Genomic DNA, 16,839 nt, shown 5'->3' with positions numbered 1-16,839 from the left:
ATGAAAAAAACGAGTCGATACCTTTAATATGAATTATGAGCGTCAGCTGGTCCATTCATAAAAAAACACTCCGTGCTGTCCTCATGATAGCGATTCACAAAACAACGTCCCTGAGGGCTTTTAGCTCAACAATGTGCAGATGTGGAGAAATATTGATATATTCTCATAGATTCACATCATATTTCTATAGACAGGAATAATATTGTAATGTCAGTATAAATAGAAGACACTAGTTAGTATTATGTTGTTCGACAGTGTTAGACTCATAAGTGGTTCTATCTGTTAGTCCCTGGTTCTTTAAGGGGCGGGGTTTAGCGGGGTCGAGGGACTAGAGCGAGTGAGAGCTGGAAGCGGGGAGTCAGACAGAGTTTAACAGCAGAGCAGAGACAGCACGTTATATCTCTCCTTTCATGTTGTACGGCGTGGGTTACGGCCATAACAGTAATCCTGCAGTTCTTGAATAAAGCCTTAGAAGGAGGAAGAATCCGTCTGTTTACTTCTTAGTAGCGAAACGCTACATTTGGTGTCAGAAGTGACGGACTTCAACGCACGAGCTGAGCATTCGCCGCCGAGATGGACTACGGGGCGCGGCCGAAAGTGAAGCAAGAGATGCAGGAGACAGTAAGGGGGAAAAGCGAGTGCTTGTGGACACACGGGCCGCCGGCAGATCCGCGCTGGGTTTCGAGCGAGGCGGCTAGGATGAGAGAGGCTATCATGTTACAAGCTGCTGAAGCTGGCTTCGCGCCTCCCTTTACCCCGCACAGTGAGTTTGCACATCAGCAGATTGGCGCCGACATGACAACGCATGTGCGGCGCGGCAAGACACACTCTCGCGATGACGTGAAGCCGCGGGATGTAAACAAACATGGCAGCGCCCAGGCCAGCAGCGAATACATCAGAGACTCAAACACGATCGCTATTAAAACACCGCGGTTCTCTGGTAAGACGGATTGGGATGCATTCAAAGCCCAGTTTGAACTGTTAGCTACTGCTGCAGGCTGGCCTGAAAATCATAAAGCCTTGCAGTTAGCGCTGTGCCTGACTGATGATGCGGCTGCCTGTCTGTTGTTGTTGAGTCCTGCAGAAAGAAATGATTATAATGCATTGGTTGGGGCTCTTCATAGGCGGTTTGGACATTGTAGCCAGCCTGTCCTTTTAAGGACAGAATTTCATAACAGACGTAGAAGACAAGGTGAACCGCTCCGCATTTTGGCCAATGACATTGAATGCTTATGTAAACGCGCCTATGCTGAAATGCCACCGTCAGTCCAGAATGAGCTCACTAGAGACAGATTTATCCAGGCGCTCAGCCCAAGAGAGCTCCGTGTACAAACGCAGCTAGCTCACCCGACCACACTGAGTGAAGCGCTGGAACTGGCTATTGAAAGGGAGATACTGGGGACTGAAATGGATGCAGTTGAAGTTACTCCAATAGTGAGGGCCGTGGAAATGACTGAAATGTGTCCCAGGACACCCATGTGGGTGGATAATTATGCAAATGCTGCGACGATACGCCCGGGCCGCTCCGCCTCAGTGCCCCGTCCACGCCACCGACCTTCAGTTTGCTGGGGCTGTGGCCAGCCAGGTCATCTGATCAGACATTGCCCTAGGATCGGTCAAATGCAGGGAAACGCCCAGGGGCCCGTGTAGACAGGGGGACACGGGCCCGTGATAACATTTCCCATACCTCGCCCCAAGCTGAGGATGAGGAACAGCGGGTGGAAAAAGGGGTTAAACTGCAGCCTGAAGAGACTGTTATGGTAGTGGGCTGGTCTTATGTTGGAAATTTTTGCCACATACCCATTGTAGTGGCGGGAGTCGCTTGCACAGCCCTTGTTGACACTGGATCGAATGCAACCCTTGTTCGTCCTGATCTGGTCCCAGTGGGGACAACTTTGGAATCGACGTCTGCTCGTCTGAAAACCGTGACTGGTGATTTTGCGCCAATAAAAGGGAAAGGTCTCTTCCTGTTTGACATAGGGGGTCTATCTGTGTCGTTCCAGGCGTGGGTGGCTAAAGTGCAGGACCCATGCATCCTGGGACTGGATTTCTTGAGGGCCGTTGGCTGTGTGCTGGACCTATGTAGAGACTCGCTTACCCTCCCTGATGGACGTTCGGTGCAACTGACCCATCCTACTCCAAACTTGACACAGGTTTCCCTATCTGTGTTTTCAGCAGACACATCCAGGCATGCCCTTGGCGCAGAATGCCCAGCCCTTGGGGCACCACCTCACTCAGTGAAATCGCCTGCCATTAGTTCAAATTGTCACACACGCTACAGCCCCGATTGTGACGCCACATCCCCTTCCCCCATTTTTCCGTTAGCACGGAATAGCTATTGTGTGAACAATGGGGTGTGCGATGATGAGAGAGAGACTCGGATATCGGCTGTGAGAGACATTTGGTCCAGAAACTGTGAGGGCTTAAGTGAGCAACAAAAAGAGTGCTTGTGGGAAGTCATGGAGGACTTCATCGACATTTTTGCTCTCAATGAGAAGGAAGTGGGCCTAACCCACTTGATGCACCATGTTATTGACACTGCAGATGCCCGCCCGATAAGAGTAAGGCCACGTCGTCTCCCCCTGGCCCGACAGGAAGCGGCGGATAAGGAGTTGGAAGAAATGCTGCAGGCGGGTATAGTTGAGCCCTCAGAGAGCCCATGGGCTTCAGCAGTCGTCATGGTACCACGGAAAAACAGTTCCAGATGGCGGTTCTGCATAGACTATAGGCAGCTCAACAAAGTCACGAAAAAGGATTCATACCCCCTTCCTAGAGTGGATGAGTGTCTCGACTTGGTAGCTGGTTCATCGTGGTTCTCCACCCTTGACTTGAGGAGCGGCTACTGGCAAGTGCCATTATCCCCTGAGTCTGCTCCCAAAACCGCGTTCCGCTCAAATGGAGGCCTCTGGCAGTTCAAGGTCCTTCCGTTCGGACTCTGCAACGCTCCTGCCACGTTCGAACGGCTCATGGACAAAGTATTAGCAGGAGTGCCTCGCCATGAATGTCTTGTATACCTGGATGATCTCTTAGTCCATGGTGATTCGTTTGAGGTAGCACTCGATTCCCTCCGACGGGTGCTGGGAAGAGTGGCAGCAGCAGGCCTGAAACTGCATCCAGATAAATGCCACTTTATGAGGCGGGAGGTTGAGTTCCTTGGACACAAGTTGGGGAGGGAGGGCATAGGCACCCTGGAGGACAAAATACACACCATTAGAGACTGGCCAATCCCTACAGACCTGAGACAACTGAAGAGTTTCCTGGGGCTCGCCTCTTACTATAGGAGGTTTGTAAGGGGATTTTCATGCATAGGGGCGCCGCTCTTCCGCCTCCAACAGAAAGACCATGTTTTCGTCTGGACTGACGAGTGCCAGAAGGCATTCGATACCCTACGGCAAGCATTGATTGAAGCTCCAGTCCTTGTTCCACCTGACACCTCGCTGCCTTTTGTTTTAGACACGGACGCAAGCAACGTCGGCATGGGGGCAGTGTTATCACAGAACAGACCAGATGGGGAGAAGGTGGTGGCATACTTTAGCAGGGTCTTTAACAAGTGTGAGAAACGCTATTGCGTAACCAGACGCGAGCTCCTTGCAGTGGTAATGGCAGTGAGACACTTCAAATACTACCTGTGTGGCACGCCATTCACGATAAGGACAGACCATGCTGCTCTTCAATGGTTGATGTCCTTCAAAGAGCCTGAAGGTCAAGTGGCCCGATGGCTGGAAGAACTCCAGTCATACGACTTCTCAGTAGTTCATAGACCCGGGTCTAACCACGCCAACGCTGATGCCTTGTCTCGTCGCCCCTGTGCCGCCGAGGGCTGCCGCCACTGTGAGAAGAGAGAGACGCAGGAGAGGGAACTGTGTCTGGGGAACGAGCCAGCGCAGCCTGCATGTGGAGCATTAAGGGTGTTTGATACACCAGAGTGGAAGTTGGAGCAGGAGAAAGATGAGGATCTGAGGCCTGTTCTACGTTGGTTGGAGGCACAGCAGAGACCCGATTGGGGGAATATTACGGGCTGCTCGCTGGGCACAAAAGGACTGTGGTCCAAATTTAACACACTGAGGCTGAGTGAGGGGGTGCTCCAGCGAGCATGGAAGGAGCCTGCCACTGGGGAGGACAGATGGCAAGTAATAGTGCCCAAAGCACTGAGGGAAGCAGTGTTAACCGCTTGTCATGGGAGTACGGGGTCTGGCCATTTCGGGGTGTCCAAAACGCTCCGCCGCCTTCGCCAGGGGTTCTACTGGGGCCAGCATAGAAGGGACGTGGAGGATTTCTGCCGCAGATGTGATGCCTGTGCAGCTTATAAGGGCCCTCTCGATCAATCTCATGCCAGACTTCAACAGCAGGCTGTAGGAGCACCAATGGAAAGAGTAGCTGTGGACATCATGGGTCCCTTCCCTGTCACTGTAAGAGGTAACCGGTTCGTCCTCACTGCTATGGACTACTTCACAAAATGGCCTGAGGCCTATGCAATACCGAACCAGGAAGCAGAGACGGTGTCTGATGCACTGGTGGAGGGGATGTTCAGCAGGTTCGGTGTGGCAGAGGTCATTCATAGTGATCAGGGGAGAAATTTTGAATCCAAGCTGTTTGCAGCCCTGTGTGAACGGCTTGGCATGGAAAAAACTCGCACAACTCCCCTGCACCCCCAAAGCGATGGCCTGGTTGAAAGATTTAATAGGACCTTGGGTCAACAGCTAGCTATCCTTACAGCTGACCATCAGCGGGATTGGGACACTCACCTCCCTTTCATTCTCATGGCCTACAGATCTGCAGTACAGGACTCCACACTGTGTACCCCTGCTTTGCTTATGTTGGGGCGTGAGCTTCGGACCCCCACAGAGTTGTTGTTCGGGAAGCCCCCGGACATGCCGGCTATACCTGCCGGACCAGAGTATGCAAGGAGGTTGCAGGATCGAATGGAGACAGCCCATGTGTTTGCCAGGGATCAATTGGAAAAGGCTGGCATGAGGCAGAAAAGGAACTATGATGTTAGGAGCAAGGGAAGAGACTTCCAGGCTGATGAGTCAGTTTGGGTGTACAGCCCGAGGAGGAAAAGAGGACGCTCCCCGAAGCTTGACTGCCACTGGGTGGGCCCCTGCTTGGTTCTAGAGAAGGTGGGAGAGGTAGTGTATAGGGTGCAGATGCCGCCTAGAGGCAGGAAGGTAGCCTTGCATAGAGACAGGCTGGCCCCGTACAGAGGTAACTTGGCCGTCTCTTTTGAAAAGAGAAAGACCACCCCCCCTGCCTCTCAAAACAACATTGACCCCAGGCCCGGGCCCCACACCCCAGTGGCTCCTGAATCCCCTGCCCTAAACAGCCCACATGCAGCCACTTTCCGGGGACTTTCAGCTGATCCCCATGCCCCAACCCCTCATTCCCTTGCAAGCTCAGACATTCAACCTGCTATGCGGCCAAGGAGGCAGAGACGTCGGCCTGGGCACCTTAAAGACTTTGTTTGCCCCCTCGTGGACGAGGGTTCTTCTTATTAAAGGGGGGGCAGTGTAATGTCAGTATAAATAGAAGACACTAGTTAGTATTATGTTGTTCGACAGTGTTAGACTCATAAGTGGTTCTATCTGTTAGTCCCTGGTTCTTTAAGGGGCGGGGTTTAGCGGGGTCGAGGGACTAGAGCGAGTGAGAGCTGGAAGCGGGGAGTCAGACAGAGTTTAACAGCAGAGCAGAGACAGCACGTTATATCTCTCCTTTCATGTTGTACGGCGTGGGTTACGGCCATAACAGTAATCCTGCAGTTCTTGAATAAAGCCTTAGAAGGAGGAAGAATCCGTCTGTTTACTTCTTAGTAGCGAAACGCTACAATATTTATTGAATTTATACCCAAATGCGTCGATGTAATCATAATGATCGCTTCTTCCTGAGATGTGCTGTGTTTTCCATTCATACCAATAGCATGGGGGCGCTATTATGTCCAATAAAATTCCATATATGGATCATGAAGAAGACCCATAGTCATGTGACATTCCAGGACGTCACTGAGTGATACAGAAAGTACAGAGATCGCTGTAACATGCAGATAAAGATGTTTTGAAGACAATAAACATGATTGCAATGATATTTGAGTTACCTGTGTTCTTCAAGCCATGCCAGGTATTTCATAATAATAGATTATATTTATAATGTAATGCTAATCGATATAGATTTCATCATTGTTCAGAACACTAAATAATACATTTTCTGTCTGATTTTTTTTTTATCTGAAGCCAAGTTAGATCACAGAAGATTATTTAAAACACTAGACTTGCGTTATATAGTGAGTTTGGAGCGCAAACATAGTTTTAATCTCATAAATGGTCGTGTATTGATGGTGTGCTAAGCTAACATGCTAGCGAGCCCAGGCGCACCTGCCACGAGCAGTTATTGTTTTATGATTTTTTTCTAAATAGGAATGCTTACTGAAATGTTTCAGTGCATTTGATACCAGTTTCAAATATTTAGTGAGAACTTTGATAAAAGAAATTAGGGTTTGAAACCCTATGAATAGCTTGTGAATAGCCAGTCGTTAGTAGCTATAATGCAGACAAAAGAAATGCATATTTAGAGCCATAATAACCAGTCTGGAGAGGTGTAAATGTGTGCAGGGGAGACTGAGACTGAATGGGGCACCACAAAACAATAGAGACAATAGACTGAATAGATGACTCAGAAGATGACTAAACATCAGTTTGCTAATAGAGTCTAATCAAAATAAAGTAATTTGACATGATCTTGAAAAACATTTAACTAAATACAGAGCTTTATACTTATCATTTTCAGATTTTAAATATAAAATGGTCAGACATGTGGCTTTAGCTGCAGTGCATTTCTAGATTGCTCCAGGGCCAACTTCAATTTTATTTTCATGAAGATGTTTCATAAAAATAAATTTCTAATAACTTTACAAAACTTTGAAGCTATTTAAAATTGTTTTTTTCATTATGACAATAATTAATTCTACATTTACAATAAACAACCAAGTGTCAGCTTTTAAATGAGATCATACTTGTGCTTTTAGTGCAAAGGGTTCATGAACTGTATCTGTTTTAGTTTGGGTATGTCATTTCTGGGGATTTTTCAATAGTGGGCTTGAAGCTTAACAGGTTAAGTAGATTGTGTTTAACACACACAAGAGTGATAATCAGTTTAACACAGTTATAGAAATTCTACTTGATTTAAAAAACAAAAACTGTACTGGTATTTACAATGTAGAATGCTGCTGTTTAAATTGTTTTAACTTTAAACCTGTTGGTAGCTAGCTAGCTTTAAGTACTGAAGTATCTGTATTTTCTTTCATTTATATATTTCTTTATTTTTTTGTAGTGTTTGAATAAAGGGTGGCAATCTTTCATAATCAACTGTTGTTGTGGACTATATAGGAGGTATATTTTAGGTGGCTAATTGAGAAAATTGCTATATTTTTTATTAGTTTAAGAATAAAATAAAAATATCGGATTAATATCGGTATCGGCAAAAGCCAAAGCTGCGGCATCGGTATCGGTATCGGAAGTGAAAAAGTGGTATCGGGACATCCCTACTGCTTATAGATGAATTGAACTCATTTCATAATTGATGAACTCCACTATTGAACTGAACTGAATCAAGGCTAACTGAATTGAGCTAAAAACCTGACACCATTGGATTCTGCTTTACAGCAGAATTTGTCTCATATTTGATGATGTTTGCAAAACTTGTTATTTTCCTGTTTATTTCTGCTTTGAACAATCTGCACAATATAAATAAAGTTGGGCTGGGGGTATTTAAACAACAAATGACCCCAAAAACTACACTAAAATCACACTTCAATATGAAACCAAGTGGCATCTGGTCAGTGATATTCATTGTGTGAAAATATTTCTCTCAGTATAAGTATAATTTATGACTACATAACTTATGACTTATAAACTATATACTTTGTTAATTTTAATAAAAATGTTTACACCTACTTTTACAAATGTGAAATCTTTACTTTGCTAAATCAAATAAAGCATATATGAATGTATACTATAAAGTGTCCTATAAACTATAAAGTGGACAGAACAAATGACTCATTCTAAAACAGGGTCCAAAATCAACACTCGTCGACTGCCAAACAAGACAGCAAATCAGCATATTAGAAGGATCATGTGACACTTAAAGGTGCTATTTGTATTTTTTAGCGGCCTCTATCGGTGATGTTTCAGATTGCAACCAATTTTTACAAGAGCGCTCGTGCTCTTGCGCGTGCTCGAACACAAGAGCGAGCACTCATGGTACCGGCCACACTGAGACTTCCAACACACCGGAGAAAGCATCACACAACATGCTGGAAACTCATGTAAACTCCCACTGCAACGTTACAATAATAGGCTACTTTTATCAGCTTGAAGTTGAACTAATGCTCCATGCTCGTACTATGATAACGTTACATTTGTGGTGTTATCTAGCATAAGGCATTTCACTAACTATTCGTGTATCTTTCACAATCGGCAATGTCAACATAGGCTGTAAACCCTAACGCTCAAAATACTTAATTGGTTTGAGTAGGAAAAACTTAAATTAAACTAATTAGTTCAGTCAAATTAACTTTTATGAGTATTTAGCACTTTCTTTTTCTTTCAAGTTCACAGAATGGATATATTTTAAGTAAACTGAACTGTTTCATTGTTTTGAGTTTTATAAAATTATTTCTTTTAATTTAGACGAACTTAAGTTTAACTGAAATGGCTGGGATGTATATTTCCCAGCATGCTTTGCCGATGGCACTCGAAAGGGAGAGTAAATGCTAAAATTAAGTGTAATACAATGTTTTTTTGTGCAAGATTAATGTTAAGCGGGTGATTTAGTAATGATTAATGTTTCGTTATGCTAATTTAGAAGAATTTCTGTTAATGTTGGTTTTAGGATAGTTACCATCATGGTGACAAGTGGTGCATGAGCTTGATTTGAGAGCAAATAAAACCTTTATATTGCTGCAAGTGTTACTGTATAGCATACTATTGTTAAGATGTTAACAAAATAGTATGTTAGCAAACTAACTTGTTAAAGCTAGCTAAGTTTATACTAATAAAAGTGTTCACATTGAGATTACATGACATTTTAAATTAAATGTATGAATTAGTGTACTCAAACATTTCAAGTTAAGAACATTTCAAATGTACAAATACAAAATAAAAATACTTATTCTGCTTACTTAAACTTTGAATTTCTTAACTTAAAAAATTTGAGGCAACTGATTGCCTTAAATTTTTTGAGTTGTGCCAACTTATTCGGGTTTACAGTGATAATATGATAACGAAAACGGTTTGTGAACCAGACTGAACAGTTTCAGTGTAACAGTAAGATCGTAGGAAGTAACATTACTGTACTGAACGTGTCTGAAAATTATAAACAATATGATAGTAGTGGGATGAGTGAGGTTAGACAGTAGATCTAGTACATTAAATAAAAGTTACATCCTAAAGCACCTACTTTTTGTTATCCTAGAACAGTCTTTTGTATTCATTTCATGTCTCATATATGTTGTAGTTTACCTTGCCATTTCATTACAGTTTACCATTATTTATTTCAGCATATCTGAAAACTTGTAATTTATCACAGTAAAAATAGCGGAGGTCTCTCCATAATTCAAACGCTCTGCCGATGTTGATCCGTGTTTTCGTCCTAAAGTCAAGTTCAGACGTAATAGCAGAACCCGACAAGTGGATCATTGTAATGTGTGATTACAACCCCTTCACACACAGGCAATAAAAAAAGAATTAATTTTAGAAGAAAAGTTAAATTTAGCACCTTTAAGTCTGAAGTAATGGCTGCTGAAAATTCAGCTTTGCGTCACAGGAATAAATTACATTTGAAAATATATTCAAATGGATTCTTTTTTAAATTGTTCACAACTAGAGCGTTTCTGTCAGTATCATGTGACCAATTTGAAAGCCACACAAGTAGAGCTACGTTCTGAAAGCTTGAATGATGGGGCTCGTATAGGGATACATCAGCCAAAAACAGCTGGGGAAACACCACCAGGTAAACGACTGCTTACTCACTATATTTTTCACAGTGAATGTGTTGGATCCCCCTGCTTTAACAGCTCGTGCAGTAACGGCGCACCGTGAAAGGCGATGCTATTGAGCCATGAGTCTGCTGCTGATTTTACGGGCCCGTGCTTGCAGGATCACAGCACTAAACTCACTTAATGAAATAATAGAGCTTTTATGACCATGTTAAAAAGACAGACAGATTATATGAACGGGTAATAAGTGATCGTTAAGGGTTAATGAGGCTATATTTATGGCGTGACATAGTCTGGAATAGTGCTAAAGGGTCCATGTCATTGAAAAATTGAAGAAAAAAGGCTTTTCTTGCACTTTTAAAATAAAAAGAGGTTAAAAAGTGCTCTGCGTAGTACCTACGGCTCTTTCCAAAGAATCCCAGCATTAGGAAAGAGTAAACCCGACAGCAAACCTGAACTATGCGTTTCTCATTTCAGATGTGAAAAGTTTAGCATAACAGTGGTCATTTACATCAGATGTCTTAAAGGTAATTCTAAAGGAAAGTGATCATGAAAAAACAATGTTTTTGGCACAAGAAATCTTGATCATTTTCACAGACCTCAGCAAAAAAAATTAAAAGCTAAACAGGTAGATCAGATCCTCCTCAAAACCGGGTCTCTGTTAGGACCCCAAGTGATCCCATTGGCTTTTAATAGGTACTCTCTTTAGCGCCTGATCACAATTCCTAAAAAATCATATTATGGTAAATGCGGTTTAAACTACATTCTAATGGCCATTAATGTCTGTATTAGTTAACTTATGTCCTAGAATAGCATACAGATACCCAAATGAGCCTGATAGCTTAGTTTATACACGTATTTGCACTTACCAGTATTCACAGTCATCTTTAATGTAATTACAGTGGTGTGAAAAAGTGTTTGCCCCCTTTGTAAATATGATCAGAGATGGCTGTAAAAAATAAATCTGCATTGTTAATCCTTTTGATATTTTATTTAAAAAATTTGAAAAAATCTAACCTTTCATTGAAGTAAAAGAATTGAAAGTTGGGGGAAAATCACATTATGAAATAAATGTTTTTCTCCAAAACACGTTGGGAACAATTATTTGCCCCCTTTTATTAAATACTTTTTGCAACCTCCTTTTTCCAAGATACCAGCTCTGAGTCTTCTCCTATAATGCCTGATGAGTTTAGAGAACACCTGACAAGAGATCAGAGACCATTCCTGCATACAGAATCTCTCCAGATCCTTCAGATTCCCAGATCCATGTTGATGCTTCTTCTCTTCAGTTCAGCCCACTCATTTTCTATAGGGTTCAGGTCAGGGACTGGGATGGCCATTGCAGATGCTTGGTTTTGTGCTCAGTGACACATTTTTGTTTTGATTTTGATGCTTGTTTTTGGATCACTGTCCTGTTGGAAGATCCAACCACAGCCCATTATAAGATTTCTAGCAGAGGCTGTCAGGTTTTGATTTTTTATCTATTGGTATTTGAACGAATCCATGATGCCATATATCTGAACAAGATGTCCAGGACCTCTGGCAGAAAATTAGGCCCACAACATTAAAGATACAGCAGAGTATTTCATTCTACACATGGGGTACTTTTTATCCCTGTGTGCACCAAACCCATCTTAAGTGTTTGCTGCCAAAAAGCTCTTTTTTTTTTTGTTTCATCTGACCATAGAACGTTTGAAAAGTAACTGACACTACAGGAACTTCAAATGGGACGGGTTCTATGGTCAGATGAAACAAAAAAATTAGCTTTTTTGGCAGCAAACTTAAGATGGGTTAGGTTCATACAGGTATAAAAAGTACCCCATGTGTAGAATGAAATACTCTGCTGTATCTTTAATGTTGTGGGCCTAATTTTCTGCCAGAGGTCCTGGACATCTTGTTCAGATATATGGCATCATGGATTCGTTCAAATACCAATAGATAAAAAATCAAAACCTGACAGCCTCTGCTAGAAATCTTATAATGGGCTGTGGTTGGATCTTCCAACAGGACAGTGATCCAAAAACAAGCATCAAAATCAAAACAAAAATGTGTCACTGAGCACAAAACCAAGCATCTGCAATGGCCATCCCAGTCCCTGACCTGAACCCTATAGAAAATGAGTGGGCTGAACTGAAGAGAAGAAGCATCAACATGGATCTGGGAATCTGAAGGATCTGGAGAGATTCTGTATGCAGGAATGGTCTCTGATCTCTTGTCAGGTGTTCTCTAAACTCATCAGGCATTATAGGAGAAGACTCAGAGCTGGTATCTTGGAAAAAGGAGGTTGCAAAAAGTATTTAATAAAAGGGGGCAAATAATTGTTCCCAACGTGTTTTGGAGAAAAACATTTATTTCATAATGTGATTTTCCGCCAACTTTCAATTCTTTTACTTCAATGAAAGGTTAGATTTTTTCAAATTTTTTAAATAAAATATCAAAAGGATTAACAATGCAGATTTATTTTTTACAGCCATCTCTGATCATATTTACAAAGGGGGCAAACACTTTTTTACACCACTGTACGTGTTAAATGAAGTGTTAAATGTCCAAATATTTCATTTAAAAAAGGAATGTAATGATCTTCAATTATTCACTTAATAGGCTATTATTATTTATTTATTTTAAATTAACATCGTTCGTATGTACTTCGTATAATCCTTAGTTGATATAGGCCCAATTTCGAGGGAGGACCCGATTTGTCATGACACCGGCCCTTACATATTTCCAATGTTATAGCATTTGGGCTTAAATTTTCAATTTAATTCTGTTTGGTGGCATTAGTGGCATAGAGATGAATGATTTGTGGAGTGATGTGGCCTTTGGGTTTGTGAGCTCTTCTTTTAAGGGAGAAAGTGTCTCAAGTGGTCTTCCAAACACACTGATAGCTCACAATCCAGATACTCAGAGTCTAAGCTCTTTGGGCTGGGTTCCCGGGCACAGATTAAGTTGAAAGAAAGACTAAAAACAGCATTTAAAGAACAATCAGCTCTGACCGAGTGATCTGCTCCAGCACTTGGCTTAATGTGTGTCTGAAAGTTTTCTTGAAATAAAAAAGAAATATATACTAGTAGGGGTTGAACGACATGAATATGGCATTGAATATGGCAATGTTAATGTATTTGGTACTGACGGACATGATCTGCTATGCTGCTGCTCCAAAGCAAGTATGGACTTGCTACTGCTAATAGATACACAGACCCGCTGTGATCATGTAAGATATGCTGCTGCTCCATTAATAGACATACATAATCCCATAGCAGATGTAAGCAGGTGGAGCTGGGGGAGGTGGAAGGTTAAAAGTGCACTGCAGGACTAGTAAACAACCAGGCCATTTAAATGTTGAGCAAGCAATCTCATTGGCTGCAGGATCAGCAGAGGCTTCAGTTTGTGCTATCAGCTTGTATCATGCAGTAAATTGCATGTAAAGGAAGGCACCCTCTAGAGTTTTTATGACTCTATCTATCTATCTATCAATCAATCAATCAATCAATCAATCTATCTATCTATCTATCTATCTATCTATCTATCTATCTATCTATCTATCTATCTATCTATCTATCTATCTATCTATCTATCTATCTATCTATCTATCTATCTATCTATCTATAAAATGGTTAGCTAAACAACAAGCAACATTTACTGAGTGCAACTTGAAAATCCTAAAAATGACATTATAGTTTAAACAAATTGAGAGAAAAAATGAGCATCCATCATAATGAGTCAGAGCTGACAGGTATCTGACAGTTATGTAAATGTATATGTTGGAACATATGGATGTGTGTGAGTGCGTTTTCTTTTTCTAAACTGCTCAAGTGAGTTAGCAGCAGCACATTAGCAGCAGTCCAGACATCTGTTTAACACACACAGAGCCTCAGAGAGAAAATAAAGAGGTACAGACACAACTACATCTGCAAATCCTGAAGGAAATAACAGTGACTGCAACACTGCAATGGGGAAGTGTTAAAGGTTTAGGTGAAGAATCTAAGAAGACAAGAATCAACCAACTGTTTAAAGCTCTTTATATCAGCTGTTTGAAAGCGATGATTGGTAAGGAAAAGAGAATCGAGATATTACAAAAAAAGAGAAAAGAAAACAGAGAAAAAGATAGACCAGTGAGTAATCATAAGGCTGCTGCCACATACCTGTGTTTCGGCTACTCCTCAGGGCATTGTGGGTAAAGTTACTACTCTATTGACTTTACAGGCCGTTACATGTCATGAGTGAACAAGTGACAGAGCAGACAGCATTTATCGACATAAAAGACACACACACACTTGCCTCATCAGAGATGGAGAGAGAACAAGAGCTAGAGATGCCATTACATGCAAACCTTTGGGGTCAGTAAGATATATATTTATATCTGTGTGTGTATGTGTATATATATATATATATATATATATATATATATATATATATATATATCTGAGCTGTCAGTTAAAAACGTTATTAACGGCGTTAACGCAAACCCATTTTAACGCGATTCATTTTTTTATCGCGAGATTAACGGTCTTTTTGGCCTAGCAAACTTTGTAGTTTTTTTCACATGCTTTTGCAACCGGACGTGGCATGCGCGGCGCTATGAAACCCATTCATTTCAATGGCTTGCGCCGTGCGAGGAGGTTTTGTTGCTTCGTCGACCAAAGCGCAAGAGCAGCGGCGCGCACACCGCGGTCAAAATTCAAAATAGTTCAACTTTAGCCGCTGTGACGATTACCAGCGCGGCCAATAGAAACGTTTTGGCATACAAAAAGTTTTGAAAACTGGCGTAGCGCCGCGCATAGCTAGCCCGGAAACACACTTGTTGCGAGCAGGCCAAACAGTAGGATAACGTTACGTTTTGAGTGGATGACGAGCGTGAGACGCCGAAATGGATGCCAATAAGATTCTGAATTGAAAGTTTACTTTTAAAAAGTTTCCAAATGGTCCCATTGACAAGACCAAAGTGATCTGTGTGTTTTGTCGTTGTGAACTGAGCTATCATCATCGCAGCACGTCCAGTCTGAAATACCACTTGATGATGGCCAAGCACACACACACACACACACACACAGCTGATGCGAATTCTGCGCCCCCTCGTCAATATCAGGACCTCGTCAGTATTTCTTTCACCCTTTTATTGATGGACAGTGTTACATTGTGTGAGAGATTTTTTGCTCCAAGTGAGAATGTTTTAGTGTGAAATTGAACACAGTATTGTCAATCTTGTTTTCAATAAAAAACATTTGCACAAAGCAAGCCACTGATCCACTTTTCCATGTTGATAAGAGCATTAAAATTAGAAAAAATAATGGGACAAAAAGAAATCAAGAGACATTTAGAATAGATAAAAATGTGCGATTAATTGCGATTAATCTCGAGTTAACTATGACAGTAATGTGATTAATCGCGATTAAATATTTGAATAGTTTGACAGCACTAATATATATATATATATATATAAAAAATAAATGCAGCCTAGTTGAGCACCTTGACTTCTTTTAAAAACTTTCTTTTTTTTTTACTGACTGACCCCCAACTTCTGAACTGCAGTGCTCTACCCAAAATCAATAACATTTTGCTAAATGAAACTTATTTTAGGACTATCATATGCTTTTGTTCGTTTATTATAATTTTTTTCCGTTGTGCTATTATTTTCATTAAAAATAAAAAAAATCCTCCCCAAATTACAGTAACAAAGAATGCAATTTATTGAGGATAAATTCTTTATTCAGATTTTGAGTTAAAAGTGTGTCTTGGACACCACACACATAAAAAAAGATGTGTAAAAGAGACATACGATTTATCCTTTTATTTTTTTCTGAACCGAATTATAATGTGAGTCAAAGTATCTCCAAACAGTCATAATTTACATGTTTCACATTCTCTGACCCTTTTATGAAACTACCGTACCTACCTTTAAGCTGGTTGCATCCAAATTATGTCTGTCTTGCATTTGAATGATCATTTTGGCCCTTTTAAAGGGGTCATACTTTTTTCCATTTACATTTTTTAAAACAACTAAAGTCCAACTAAAATGATCAGAGATATAGAAACATCAACCAGTCTTTTCTAATGTTGGCAATGAGGTAATAATACCTGCATTTTTTATGAATGCATTACCTTTCAAATCCATCCTAATCACAGGCCAAATTTCTGACTAGTTATTTGCCAATGAATATGTTATTGTTTGTTTTCAATAAATGCTTCTTTTGGACTGCAGAGGAAGTTCTGAAAGTCACAGAGTGTTTTCATAGTACACCACGCTCTTTGATCTCAAAAGATCAAGGAAAACTTGACTCGTCATAATATGACCCCTTTTAATATTAAACAGAAAAGTTTTGTTTAAAAGTTCAAAGTGGATTTTCCAACAAATGACACCATGATTTCTGATTGTTTCTGTGCATTTGAGCTCTTGGACTCCCTCCTCACAATGCAGAAGCTCTGAACTAGAATGAGTTTTTATGATTAGGACTAGCTTGCAGAGACACCAGTCCAGCACCTGAATCCAGAGCCTGGACTGCGTATCGATCAGTATTGATCTCCATAGCGTCCATGAGTGAGAGTGACAGAGGGAGAGTGATAATAGGCTGAATTTATGAGCTGCGTGTGGTTGTTCACAGTGATTTATACTCCTAGTGTGGGATGACCTTCAGCGCTCTGGAAACAGTCTGTGTGCTGAAATCAAATGAATGACGTGACGCCGTGAAAGGGAGAGGAATCTTATGGCTGTCAAAGAGTTAGATGAGAATCCTAACATCCTAATGTATAATCATGTTGTTGCCATGAGAGACACAGAGGGTGTATTTGATACGACAAATACGAATATCTTTTTTTTTTACGAAATGCTTGTGAAGTGACTCTCGGAGCAGCTCTGG

General features: G+C 41.5%; 1 protein-coding gene across 3 annotated transcripts in view; it reads right to left on the bottom strand.

Moving 5' to 3' along the window:
* The window catches only part of cdh23 (cadherin-related 23), a 310,447-nt gene that overhangs the window by 90,010 nt on the left and 203,598 nt on the right, over positions 1–16,839 (bottom strand). The window lies entirely within an intron of this gene.

Source organism: Rhinichthys klamathensis, unplaced genomic scaffold (genome assembly GCF_029890125.1).
Source record: "Rhinichthys klamathensis goyatoka isolate OS25496 unplaced genomic scaffold, OSU_Roscu_1.1 h1tg000053l_1, whole genome shotgun sequence".
Lineage (NCBI taxonomy): Eukaryota > Metazoa > Chordata > Actinopteri > Cypriniformes > Leuciscidae > Rhinichthys > Rhinichthys klamathensis.
This window is presented reverse-complemented; position numbering and strand designations above follow the sequence as displayed.